Source organism: Bos javanicus, chromosome 5 (assembly GCF_032452875.1).
Source record: "Bos javanicus breed banteng chromosome 5, ARS-OSU_banteng_1.0, whole genome shotgun sequence".
Taxonomy (NCBI): Eukaryota; Metazoa; Chordata; class Mammalia; order Artiodactyla; family Bovidae; genus Bos; species Bos javanicus.
Window position 1 is genome coordinate 58,622,939 of NC_083872.1, and position 14,154 is coordinate 58,637,092.

Below are 14,154 nucleotides of genomic sequence, written 5' to 3' on the forward strand. Positions count from 1 at the left end.
TTTTGTGGGATCTTTGTCAGGTTTTGGTATTAGGGTGATGGTGGCCTCACATAATGAGTTTGGAAGGTTACCTTCCTCTACAATTTTCTGGAAGAGTTTGAGCAGGGTTGGTGTTAGCTCTTCTCTAAATTTGTGGTAGAATTCAGCTGTGAAGACGTCTGGACCTGGGCTTTTGTTTGCTGGAAGATTTTTGATTACAGTTTCAATTTCTGTGCTTGTGATGGGTCTGTTAAGATTTTCTATTTCTTCCTGGTCGAGTTTTGGAAAGTTGTACTTTTCTAAGAATTTGTCCATTTCTTCCACGTTGTCCGTCTAATAGGCATATAATTGCTGACAGTAGTCTCTTATGATCCTTTGTATTTCTGTGTTGTCTGTTGTGATCTCTCCATTTTCATTTCTAATTTTATTGATTTGATTTTTCTCCCTTTGTTTCTTGATGAGTCTGGCTAATGGTTTGTCAATTTTATTTATCCTTTCAAAGAACCAGCTTTTGGTTTTGTTGATTTTTGCTATGGTCTCTTTTGTTTCTTTGGACACTTTAAAAGCAGTCCTAAGGGGAAAGTTCATAGCAATACAGGCATACCTCAAGAAACAAGAAAAAAGTCAAATAAATAACCTAACCCTACACCTAAAGCAACTAGAAAAGGAAGAAATGAAGAACCCCAGGGTTAGTAGAAGGAAAGAAATCAAGTTGTTTATTTCAACAAGCATTGAAACGATGATTTTAGGTCCGAGATTCAGTAATAACAGTGAGATGAGCCTGTTAATATGAACAGACAATATACCAGGATTTAATAGTTCATGAATGAAGATTGTGACCTTGAGGCCCATTGCTCTTTTTAAATTGTTATTTTATGCTTAGTTTCAACATTTCTTTACTTCTTTTAGATCAATGAAATTCTTTTGATTAAGTCTGTAAAAGCTTGTTTCACTTGCTTGTTCCTCAAGCTATAAACAAATGGGTTTAACATAGGGGCAATTGAAGTAGTAAGCAACGACACACACTTATTAATTGTCACTTCATCCTTTGCTGAAGATTTGACATAGATGAAGATACAACTGCCATAAGTGATAGAAACCTCAATCATGTGAGAAGAACAGGTAGAAAAGGTCTTCATCTTTTGCGGGGCAGAAGGGAACTTTGTGATGGTCTTGATGATGTATATATATATGACAGAACTACACACAGAAATGTCCCAATGTCAGTCAACACAGCAACGGCAACAACCATCTGTTCTATGAACCATGTGTCTGCACAAGAGATCTTCATCATAGGAGAAGCATCACAGAGAAAATGATCAATGACATTAGAATCACAGAATTCTATGTTTAAGCCCAGGCAGAGTTGTGGAAATATGACCAGCCAACCTGCTATCCAGCAACAGACAACAAGCCATCCACAGACTCTGGCGTTCATGATGGTTGCATAACATAAGGATTTGCAGATGGCCACATAATGGTCACAGGACATGATGGCTAGGAGGAAAAATTCTGTTATTGCAAAAAGAAAGACAAAAAATAGTTGACTAACACAAGCCTTATAGGAAATAGTCTTGTCCCCAGTTGATAAGCTGTATAAGAAACTGGGAATGCACACCGTGGTGAATAAGGTTTCTAAAAAAGAGAAGTGTTTGAGGAAAAAGTACATGGCAGTTTTAAGGTGAGAGTCTACTAAAGTGAGTATAATGATGGTTAGATTCCCAGTGACACTCAATAAGTAGGATATAAACAGAAATATAAAAATCAAAACCTGCATTGGAGAATCATCTGTCAGTCCTAGCAATATGAATGTAGGTAATGATGTATGGTTTCTCATTGCTGACTTATACTTATCAAACTCCTCAGAAACTCAAGTGACATTGAACTGAAAAAACTTGCATGAAATTGTGAGGCCATAGCTATTGGGTGAAAATATCCAATCACAGCAATGAATAGTCATTTTATTTCGTGAGTCATGCTAATGATGAGTCAAAACTTCAGAATTCTCAGCTATTTTGATGTGCATTATAGAAATCCTTATGATCATGTTTTTCTGATATGTTTTTACTAGTGTTCATATACCACCTTGCATGCTCTCACATCTCTATTTTTCAATTAATCTAAACTCTGTCCTTTATTCTATGAAATATATTAAGCTTTAGAATTAGAAATGTCATCCATGTGATACTATTTTGTAGATATTATAATGTTCTTTTGCTCCTAATAATTCTTCACTACTCACGAGTTTGAATGAGCGCACATGTTTTTTGAAGTGTGAGTTCCTGTTAAATGCGAATAAATGGCTGAGTTTGACATTTTATACAGAGTCTGGAGATCATGTGTGCAGTATTTGAGTGTTTGCTGTTACTGCAATGACTAAAAAATTATTTCATTTTATATATTTTGCTTTTGGTATCAGAATTCTCATCCAAATAATACCCATTTGCTTTCCAGGCTTGCTATTCATCCTGAAATTTCTACATCAGTATCCAACTTTCCTTCCATTTTTCACTCTAATAGAACACAGTGTTTAATAAGTACTACATAAACAAGTTTCCTGCTGTTATATTGGGTAAAAAACTATTATATGCCAAAACTAAAAACCCTGAAGAATTTAACCTCAACTGTTAGTACTTGCAAGGTCACAAAGGAAGAGAAGAGACAGGATGAGACACGACTGAAGGACACTTAAGGACACATGACATTTCCTTTTCAAATAGTAATTTACATTGGATCCTGCAACAGAAAATGACATCAGTGGTAAAATTAGGAAAATCCAAACAAAATAATTATTTAATTAATTTATTTCCTAGGTAATCCTTCTTTCCTCTGAGACCCTGAAATCCTATGATTCCCAATAAGTCTCTTCCTGTGTCTCTAGGGACACACAGGCCCCAGTGAGGGAGGCAGCACTTCGCACATGCTCAGTCTGAGGGATCCCAGATGGAGGGTCAGTAGCCAGCATGCAGCCCCAGCTCTAGGCGGTGGTAGCGGGTGGCCAGGGAGCACAAAGGACCTGCTGCAGCAGAAGCAGCAGCAACCTAGGTGACCACCCTAGCCTGGCCATGAACTGGATCCATCCTTAAATCTCCATTTTAATTATTAACATTTGTATACAGTGTATACAATGCTGTTAAAGTACTGCACTCAATATGCCAGAAAATTTGGAAAACTCAGCAGTGGCCACAGGACTGGAAAAGGTCAGTTTTCATTCCAATCCCAAAGAAAGGCAATGACAAAGAATGTTCAAACTACCGCAATTCACATTCACAATTACACTCAATTCACATGCTAGCAAAGTAATGCTCAAAATTCTCCAAACCAGGTTTCAACAGTACATGAACCGAGAACTTTCACATGCTCAAGCTGAATTTAGAAAAGGCAGAGGAACCAGAGATTAAATTGCCAACACCCGTAGGATCATAGAAAAAAAAGCAAAATTCCAAAAACATCTACTTCTGCCTCATTGACTATGCTAAAGCCTTTGACTGTGTGGATTACAACAAACTGTGTAAAATTCTTGAAGAGATGGTAATATCAGATCACCTTATATGCCTCCTACAAAACCTGTATGCTCGTCAAGAAGCAACAGTTAGAATGGGACATAGACAACAGACTGGTTCCCAAATGGGAAAGGAGTATGTTAAGCCTGTATATCATCACCCTGCTTATTTAACTTATATGCAGAGAACATCATGTGAAATGCTGGGCTTTATGAGGCACAAGAGGGGATCATGATTGCCAGGAGAATATGAATAACTTCAGATATACAGATGAATCACCCTTATGGCAGAAAGTGAAGAGGAAAAAAAGAGCCTCTTGATGAAAGTGAAAGAGGAGAGTGAAAAGGCTGCCTTAAAACTCAATATTCAGAAAACTAAGATCATGGCATCTAGTCCCATCACTTCATGGCAAATAGATGGGGAAACAATGGAAAGAGTAATAGACTTTATTTTCTTGGGTTCCAAAATCACTGCAGATAATGTCTGCAGCCATGAAATTAAAAGACACTAGATCATTGGAAAAAAAGCTATGACAAACCTAGATAGCGTATTAAAAAACAGACATTAGTTTGCTGACAAAGATCCATAGAGTCAAAACTATGGTTTTTCTGGTAGTCATGTGTGGATGTGACAGTTGGACCATAAGAAGGCTGAAGGCCAAAGAATTGATGCTTTTGAATTGTGGTGTTGGAGAAGACTCTTGAGAGTCCCTTGGACACCAAGATCATACCAGTCAATCATAAAGGAAACCCACCCTGAATATTCATTCGAAGGACTGATGCTGAAAGTGAATCTCCAATACTTTGATCACCTGATGTGAAGAGCATACTCATTAGAAAAGACCCTAATGCTGTGAAAGATTGAAGGCAGGAGGAAAAGGGGATGACAGAGGATGAGACAGTTGGATGGTGTCACTGACTCAGTGGACATAAATTTAAGCAAGCTCTGGGAGATGGTGAAGGACAGGGAAGCCTGGCATGCTGCAGTCGATGGGGTCACAAAAAGTTGGACAAAACTGAGTGACTGAGCAACACAATACAATGTTAATTCCTTGGCAATAATTATTGCACTATGATTATGCAGGATGCCACCTTTAGGAGAGCTGTGTGAAGGATATCTGGGAACTGTCAGCATTAGTATGTAAAATCTTCTGCAAGTACAAAATTATTTCATAATTAAAAATTTACCAAATATAAATAAAAAAAGAAAGCCAAAATGAGCAGCAGTATGCTGGAGCATCTTCCATGAATTATTTATTGGGTACAACATGATTTCTCTTCCAGTGGTTTCTGCTTCTTCAGCTGTATTTTTTGATGATGTCCATTTTATTCTCTCCATACATAGATAAGATGTAATTTGAAATCAACATTTACAGTTAAAATTACAGTTTAATATTAATCTGCAATACTTGAATTGCATGGATTCTATCTGACCTAAAAGCCAGAATTTTAGCATCAACTAAAAGATGCTTGGTCCTTAGAAGAAAAGTTATGAACAACCTAGACAGCATATTAAAAAGCAGAGACATTACTTTGTTAAAAAAGGTCCATTTAGTCAAAGCTATGGTTTTTTCAGTAGTCATGTATGGACGTGAGAGTTGGACTATAATGAAAGCTGAGAACTGAAAAATTGGTGCTTTTAAACTGTAGTGTTGGAGAAGACTCTTTAGAGTTCCTTGGACAGCAAGGAGATCCAACTAGTCCATCCAAAAAGAAATCAGTCCTGAATATACATTGGAAGGACTGATGCTGAAGCTGAAACTCCAATATTTTGGCCACCTGATGCAAAGAACTGTCTCATTTGAAAAGATCCTGATGCTGGGAAAGATTGTGGGCAGGAGGATAAGGGGATGATAGAGGATGAGATGGTTGGATGGCATCACTGACTCAATGGACATGAGGTTGAGTAAACTCTTGGAGTTGGTGATGGACAGAGACATGGCATGTTGCAGTCCATGGGGTTGCAAAGAGTCGGACACGACTGAATGACTGAACTGAACTGAATAAGACCTGAAGTGCTTTTTTGACCCACTGATATTATACTCCTGTGATGAGAATGTTCATGTTTAGAAAGGAAAGTTACCTGTGAAAGAGCCCTTCAGTGTTTCCACCAAAGTACTTGTTCATTTTCCAGAAACCAAAGTAATGTCTTGACAAGTTTGAGTGGAGTCTGTTTCCTGATACAACTCTGTTCATTACCAGCTTCCCACTGCTGTTTTTGCCTTCACTAAAGTGATACTGATGTATGTAGATTTTTCAAGTTTTGGCTTAGTTTGACTTCCTGAGAAAAGCTTTCTAGCCTACTACGCTTGTCTCTTTGCTACCTCTAAATATGTGAGTGTAATTTTGTTAGCATTGGGCTATGTTTTGTTCATTGAGATTCCAAAACAGCTAGCCCTATTCAAAGTTTAGGGAGTGCAATAAATATGTTTATTATAAAATTTACAAATTTTATATGTACATGTGACTCAGAACAAGCAGCTTGCTTTCTCAACTAGTGAAATTTCCCTTCTCTTTTATGGTAATAAGACCTGAAGTGCTTGGAATTCTTTAATATTAGTATGTAATCTCACATGGATATCCCCAATTTTCTTCTACAAAGGGCCAATTAGATGTTTTTGTGTTTTAGATTTAGTGAGGTATAAATGATATAAAAATTCACATACTTAATATATGCCATATATAATCTCTGTTGTCCACTCTCCTTCATTTTAAAAGTGAGGTCTTTAAAATGTAAAAATCATTCTTTGCTTCCTTGCAATACAAAAAAAATGGCTATATGTCATATTTAGTCTTAGGCTAAAAGAAATTCATTTAAAATTCTTGCTTCAATCAAAAAGATTATATATTTGGTCTTCTTTCTGATTATTTACATCGCAGCTAAGTCAAATATTGCTTATCCTTCCAGCATTGTCTGGATACCCTGTCATTTTTCTATGCTGCTGAACCAAAAGGCATTTGCCTTAGAAGTTTCAATTAAACAGTTACTTGAAGTTTCATTTTGTTGCCTTAAAAATTCTCTTCCTAATCATTAAGAAAGGCTGGGGCTTCCTTGGTGGCTCCTGGTAAAGAATCCATCTGTCAATACAGGAGATGCAGGAGGCATGGGTTCCATCCCTGGGTTGCAAAGATTCCCCTGGAGGAGGAAATGGCAACCCACTCCAGTATTCTTGCCAGGAGAATCCCATGGACAGTGGGCCTTGGTGAGCTACAGTCCTTGGGGTTGAAAAAGTGTCAGATATGACTTAGCAACTAAACAATAACAACAATTATTAAGACAGATATTAGCTTCCACTTGGTGCCTAGTCCCACAGTTTAGCCTAAAATGTTTAAAGAAAAACAGAGTAAAGGAAGTACAGGGAATGTTTTGCCTAAATGTTAGCCTACCTATCTCAACACCAGGTTAAAGGTCATACAGAGATAGCACTGAGTTTCCAGTGGTGGGACAGGAATGAATTGTTTCTGCAGCCCAGGTGCCTCCCCTAAGTCCTGTCACCACAATTCCAGAGTATCCAACTCTCCCAAGCACTTCAATCAGCCTGGGTGTCCTAAGGAGATGCCACCATTTTCTTCAGTCATTCATATTCTACATTCTTAAGAACACACTCATGTAATTAACTGACATTGACCTTGATATATATGTTAAAAAGTGAGTTTCCATTAAAATGTGAAATACTATTAGTGGATGGGGTCACCGAATGATAATACATAAGTAAATAAGTCACTCAATGGATCTAGAATTCACATATTTTATATGTAATTTTTGTTTAAAATAAGGATGAGGTTATGGCTGCTGCTGCTACTGCTGCTGCTGCTGCTGCTAAATCGCTTCAGTCGTGTCCGACTCTGTGCGACCCCATAGACGGCAGCCCACCAGGCTCCCCCGTCCCTGGAATTCTCCAGGCAAGAATACTGGAGTGGGTTGCCATTTCCTTCTCCAATGCATGAAAGTGAGAAGTGAAAGTGAATTCGCTCAGTTGTGTCTGACTCTTAGCAACCCCATGGACTGCAGCCCACCAGGCTCCTCCGTTCATGGGGTTTTCCAGGCAAGAGTACTGGAGCGGGGTGCCATTGCCTTCTCCGGAGGTTATGGCAGAGAATATATAGAGCATCTGTCTAAAATTCCACTGTATTTATATCAACTGCATTGTATTGATATGTGAAAACTGCTTATCGATGACAGCTCTGTACTTGCTAATCACATTGAGAAGTCACACTTTAGAAGTAGTTGTTGAAACCTTCATAAAATATTAAAATGTCAAACCATATCAGTTACTTTGATAGATTTTTCTCAGAGGAAAGCATCATTCTGGAGTTCAGAAAAGGTAAGGAAAATGACATTAAAAAACAAACAAACAAAAACCTCTCTGATAGTTGTAACCTCTGATGGTCACCAAACCCCAAAGTTGCAAAGGGTGAAAAAAAAAATCATCAGAATGGTCTTATGGTGGAAAGAAAGGAGGGTGGTCTCTGCCCATTCTTAGGAGCACAGTCATACTCACAGAGGGCTCTGCAGTTGGAGAGTATCACTAAGTCATCCTCCACCCACACAAGATGAAGATTTTCTCTACAGAGAGTCTGCCTTCCCTTGAGTTCAGAAAGTCTTTACTCTGGAACTACAGAGCTAACAGTAATTTAAATGGCTAGATAGGGATCTCTCTCTGCTGCTGGGAAAGTTGATATTCTGATGTTTCTGGCAGAGGGGCATATTTCTATACTGACAGAATTTCCCCTTTAAAAAATTGACCTAATTTTTAATTAAGTGAAACAAACAAATATGTCCTTGGTGGCCCTATCTTAAGCATTACTAATGAATCTCTGGTGTAATGCACCAGATTTGGGGATAGAGAGGGGAGCACAGACCTGGGGAAAACGTCTTCAGACAGACACCTATAAATAACATTAGCATCAGAACAGGCCAAGTATGCAATAATTACTACCAGATTATAAGACAAAAGGCAACCTTCTCTTTTTTTATTTCATCATTGTTAGGCATTTATAATATGATAAAGACAATTTTTCCAATGTAGTAATTCTGCAAAAATGGTTGGTGTCAGTATCACTATTCGGATAATAGAGAAAAAATCTTTTATCAAAAAAAAAGGCAAATTGATAACTTACTGTTGACAGTTTTCAGAAATACCTCCCAGATATTTATAATTCTTTGGCTTTCACATTTCATGGGCCTTTTCTAAAAAAAAATCAGGTATAGTTGATTTACAATGTTATGTTAATTCCTGCTATACAGCAAAGTGATTCAGTTATAAATACACATACATTCTTTTCTATATATTTTTTTCCTTATGGTTTATCCACAGGAGATTGAATATATTTCTCTGTGTTATACAGTAGGACCTTGTTGTTTATCCATTCTATATACACTATTTTGCCTCTACTAACCACAAATTCCCACTCATCCACCCTCCAACATGCCCCCTCTTGGCAACCACAAGTCTTTTCCCCATGTCTGTGAATCTGTTTCTCTTTTGTAGATAAGTTCATTTTGAAGAAAGCTGAGCCCCGAAGAATTGATGCTGTTTAACTGTGGTGTTGGAGAAGACTCTTGAGAGTCCGTTGGACTGCAAGGAGATCCAACCAGTCCATTCTGAAGGAGATCAGCCCTGAGATTTCTTTGGAAGGAATGATGCTAAAGCTGAAACTCCAGTACTTTGGCCACCTCATGCGAAGAGTTGACTCATTGGAAAAGACTCTGATGCTGGGAGGGATTAGGGGCAGGAGGAGAAGGGGATGACAGAGGATAGGATGGCTGGATGGCATCACTGACTCGATGGACATGAGTCTGAGTGAACTCCAGGAGTTGGTGATGGACAGGGAGGCCTGATGTGCTGCAATTCATGGGGTCGCAAAGAGTCGGACACAACTGAGACACTGAACTGAACTAAACTGAATAGGCACATTTCAGAGAAGGCAATGGCACCCTACTCCAGTATTCTTGCCTGGGAAATCCCATGGACGGAGGAGCCTGGCAGGCTACAGTCCGTGGGGTCGCGAAGAGTCGGACATGACTGACCGACTTCAGTTTCACTTTTCACTTTCATGCACTGGAGAAGGAAATGGCAACCCACTCCAGTATTCTTGCCTGGAGAATCCCAGGGATGGGGGAGCCTGGTGGGCTGCCGTCTGTGGGGTCACACAGAGTCAGACATGACGTGAATTAGCAGCAGCATAGGCACATTTTAAAATGCTCTCCTATGCTGCATTTTAATATACCAATGTGTAATCTTCCTTGACTATGGCTTTTATTAGCTGATTGAACTTTTTAAGTGTAAGAAGTGTATGAGTTAATTGGAAACTTTCCCCCCAATATTTGCCAAGTTTCCACCCATAAATTATTTCTCTTCCCCATTCCCTCTTTTGCTTATTCTGTGACTCAAATTACATATTAGATAGATTTTAACATTGTGCCATAGATCCCAGAATCTCTGTAAATTAAAAATAATCTATTTTTCCTCTTTTAAAGAATGACACAATTCAAATCTACTTTCAAAATTGTTGGTTTTTGTTTCTGTAATCTATCCATTGAGTAAGCCCAAAGTGTGACTTTCTTCAGAAACAGATTATATTTTGCATTTCTAACATTTTTCTTTTAATACTATGTGTTTTCTCTTCCTCTTCTGGGACATCTTAACTTTTTATTATCTTCCTTTATTTCATAAAGCATGGTTGTGTAAGATTGATTTAAAGCTTTTGTGCAATGCTACCAATATCTGAGTCATCTTGGCCTTGGTACCAAGAGATTGTCATTTTGGTAGATGAATGTCTTTTGAAATGGGTCACATTTTACTGATTGTTTGTATATTCAGTGATTTTGGATTGTGTCCTCACACTGTGAATATTTCACTGCATAAACTCTGGGTTGTTTTATTTACCTTAAAGGTATGAAATTTTATTCACCTGACAGGCAATAAACCCTGTGAGATTCAAACTACAGCTCTGTCTTGTCTTCTTTAGTGTTGACTGAACTCTGTTTAACATGTTAAGCCTTTGCTAAAATTGCTTTTCTTATTTTGTTGTTTGGACCATAGTTATCTGGTTCAGGGTTCATTCTAAATAATATTCATGCTTATATACATACTTAAGGTCTGATCTGCTGTGACTCTCTCAGGAATTCCTACATCTGTCTCAGACCTGCCCAGATACTTTACCACGTATCCTGTTATTCTATCGAGTGTTCTATAAATGACAATTAGTTCCAGTTGGTTGATGAGTTATGGGGATCTTTTATATCCTCCTGGTTTACTGTCTAATATTTCTATTTATTACTGAGTGAGGAGTGTTTAAGCGTTCAGCTATGATTGTATATTTTTCTTTTTTTTTTGATTTGTTATCTCATTTTTTTGCAACCTATACTTTGAAGTTCTATTGCTGGGGATTCCATTGCTTGGTTAGTTTGCTTCCATAAAAATGTAACATATGGTGGAGAAAGACAACAGAAATTCATTGTCTAACAGTTATGGATGCTACAGTTCCAAAATCATGATGTTGGTAGATTGGTTCCTTCTGAGGAAGAGGAAGCTGAGGAAGAATCCCATCCATGCCTCTCTCTGAGCATCTGGTATTGTCAGTATCCTTGTAGTGTTTCATCACTGCAGTTTCAGGTCTCTAGTTTTTGCCTCCATTGACACCTGGCCATCCTCTTCCTCCATATCTCTGTCTTTACATCATCTCGCTATTCGTGTCTGTCTCTGAATCCAAATTTATCCTTTTAATAAGAGCATCTGTGATATTGGAACAGAGCCCATCCTAATGACATCATCTTAACTTGGTAGGAGGTAGGGCTGGAGATAAAGGGGGCTAGGGCCAGAGCCAGAGAGAGATATGGCTTCTCTTCTGCTCAGTGGCCATCACTGTCTATTGGGGGTTGGGTCAGGTTCCCAAGTTGCTGGAGCAGAAGACCTGAGGGTTGCGTCTGAGCTGGTCTGTTCCTTTTAAGTTTGGGCTTGCTTCTTTCCCCTTTCTGCCCAGTTCCATGTGGATCTTTCTTGAAGCCTTGGTTGTACATGACTCCTGCCAGTCTCTAGTTAACTCTCAGTGACAACTGTTCTTCCTGTGGCTGTATTTTTCATGTGTTTGTGGAGGGGGAGGTGAGTTCCATGTCCTCCTACTTTCACATCTTCTTTCTGGGTACAGTATTCTTGTTTAGGTTTTCTTTTCCTTTCATTATTTTGAATATATCATGCTGCTCCCTGTAGCCTGTAAAGTTTCTGCTTATAAGTCAGTTATAGTTCCTTTGTAACTTCTAATGTGATGTTGACTCCTTCTAGTGTATTTAAAAATTTCAGTTATTGTATTCTTCATATTGGGCTTCCCTGGTGGCTCAGTTGGTAAAGAATCTGCTTGCAATATGGAAGACATGGGTTTGGTCCCTGGGTTGGGAAGATCCCCTGGAGGAGGGCATGGCAACCCACTCCAGTATTCTTGCCTGGAGAATCCTGTGGACAGAGGAGGCTGGTGGGCTGCAGTCCTGAGGTTGCAGAGTTGGACAGGACTGAATGACAAAGCACAGCACACAACTTTCTTCATCTCTGTTTCTTCTTTATATTTTCTCTTTATTAAACTTCTCACTATGTTCATCCATTCTTTTACTGAGTTTGTTGAGCATCTTTGTGATCTTTACCTTGAATTCTTTATCTGGTAGATTACTTATCTCCACATTGTTAACTTTTTTCTGGGGTTTTGTCTTGTTCCTTACTTTGAAATGTATTTTTCTGTCCCCTTATTTTTCCTAATTCTTTCTATTATTTCTATGTATTTGGTAGGTCAGTTATATTTCCAGATCTTGGAGAAATGATCTTATGTAGGAGATGTACTATGGTCTCCACTCTTCTCTGGTCACCAGAGAGATATGCTCTAGAGTTGTCCCCTATGTGGGTTGTATGGGCCCTTCTTGGATACTCTCACTGGTGCCTGCTTTCAGATGTGCAGGATCTTCTTTTGGGACAGTTAGGTGCAGGGGCTGTGGGGGTTTGAAGCTGCTAGCAGCCTACTGGATGTTGGGTTGAGTCCCAGGTGGTTGATCGTTAGCCTCAGGGGTTTTGGGGGCTGTACTGGATTGCTGAAGGGCACAACTTTGTCTTCTTTCATCTGGCTCCTCAGTTTGCCAGGTGCCAGAACTGGTGGTGACCTGCTGGTTTGTGGTTAAGCACTCTGCACTAATGGGCTAAAGGGAGGATTCCAATTTGGCATTTGCCAGCACATGTGTCCTCGTGGTAGAACAAGTTTTCAAAAATATCTGCTGCCTGCCTGCGTGTGTGTGTGTGTGTGTGTGTCCCCAGGGACAGTCCAGTGGTAGCCTTCTGCCTCTGGAGGTTCTCCAAGATCAGAGCAAGTGGAGGTCACCCAGGTTCCTTTCAAATTACTACCTCTGCTTTGGGAGTCAGAGTATGTCCTTTAATACCTGCAGCTGTCCCATACGCAAGTCCTTCTGGTTTTCAAAACAAGATATTCTGGGAGCTCATCTTCTGGGTGTAGGATCCCCAGACTGGGGACATTGTTTTGTGGCTCAGACCCCTAACTCCCTGGGAGGATACGTGCATTTGTTGGTCACCTACCCTGGGTTGTGGGTCTTAACTATAGCTCATCTCTGCCCCTAATACCATTGTTATTTCTTCTTTATATCTCTATATCTGTATCTCTATCTATCTATCTATCTAGAGAAATAACTAGAAGCAAACTCAGGGTCTTCCTATCCTGCTATCTTAGCTCCAGAATGACTTTTTTTTGATTTATGAATCATAATGGTTAATGTAGTTTTGACAATTAAAACAGGAGCGGGGAGAGAGAAAGAGAGAGGAGAGAAGATGGGAACAGATATAGAGGATTTGATACCAGGCTGACTGCCAAATCATTTTTGGCATGAAGTGATGAAAATCTTTAGGAGATAAGGGTTAAAATCTTATTAATAAAACTTAAAAGCAAATTAACAGAGGCCCAGAAAAACTAGGCAAAACAGAGAATACAAAGTATAATTGAAATTGGCAAAATATTCTATTCCTTCATCTCAAGGAAGAAGTTTGAGTAAAAGGTGAGAAAAGGGGCGGTCCTAAGATGGCGGACGAATAGGACAGGGAGACCACTTTCTCCCCGACAAATTCATCAAAAGAACATTTAAACACTGAGTAAAGTCCACAAAACAACTTCTGAATGCTGGCAGAGGACATCAGGCACCAAGAAAAGCAGCCATTGTCTTCGAAAGGAGATAGGAAAAATATAAAAGACAAAAAAAGAGACAAAAGAGGTAGGGACGGAGCTCCATCCCGGGAAGGGTGTCTTAAAAAGAGAGAAGTTTCCAAACACCAGGAAACACTCTCACTGCTGAGTCTGTGCCGAGCCTTGGAAGCACAGAGGGCAACATAATAGGGAGGAAAAATAAGTAAATAATTAAAACCCATAGATTACGAGCCCAATGGTAACTCCCCCAGCAGAGAAGGAGCACAGATGCCTGCGCTCGCCACTAGCAAGCGGGGGCTGGGCAGGAAGGTATGGGCTGCATTGCTTAGAGTAAGGATCGGGCCTGAATGCCCCCGAGGGTAATCAGAGGGAAGTAATTTGGGGTAGCAAACCAGACTGTGGGATAGCTACCACGTGAAAAGCCCTAAGACACTGCCAGGCCCATGCACAGAACAAAAGGTGGAACAGAACTAGCCGGCTGC

The 14,154-nt window shown here is 39.4% G+C and overlaps 1 pseudogene; it reads right to left on the bottom strand.

Annotated features, from left to right (window-relative positions):
* Window positions 1-884: 884 nt before the first annotated feature.
* Window positions 885-1,854, bottom strand: LOC133248862 (olfactory receptor 6C2-like; annotated as a pseudogene).
* Between the last annotated feature and the right edge of the window lie 12,300 nt (window positions 1,855-14,154).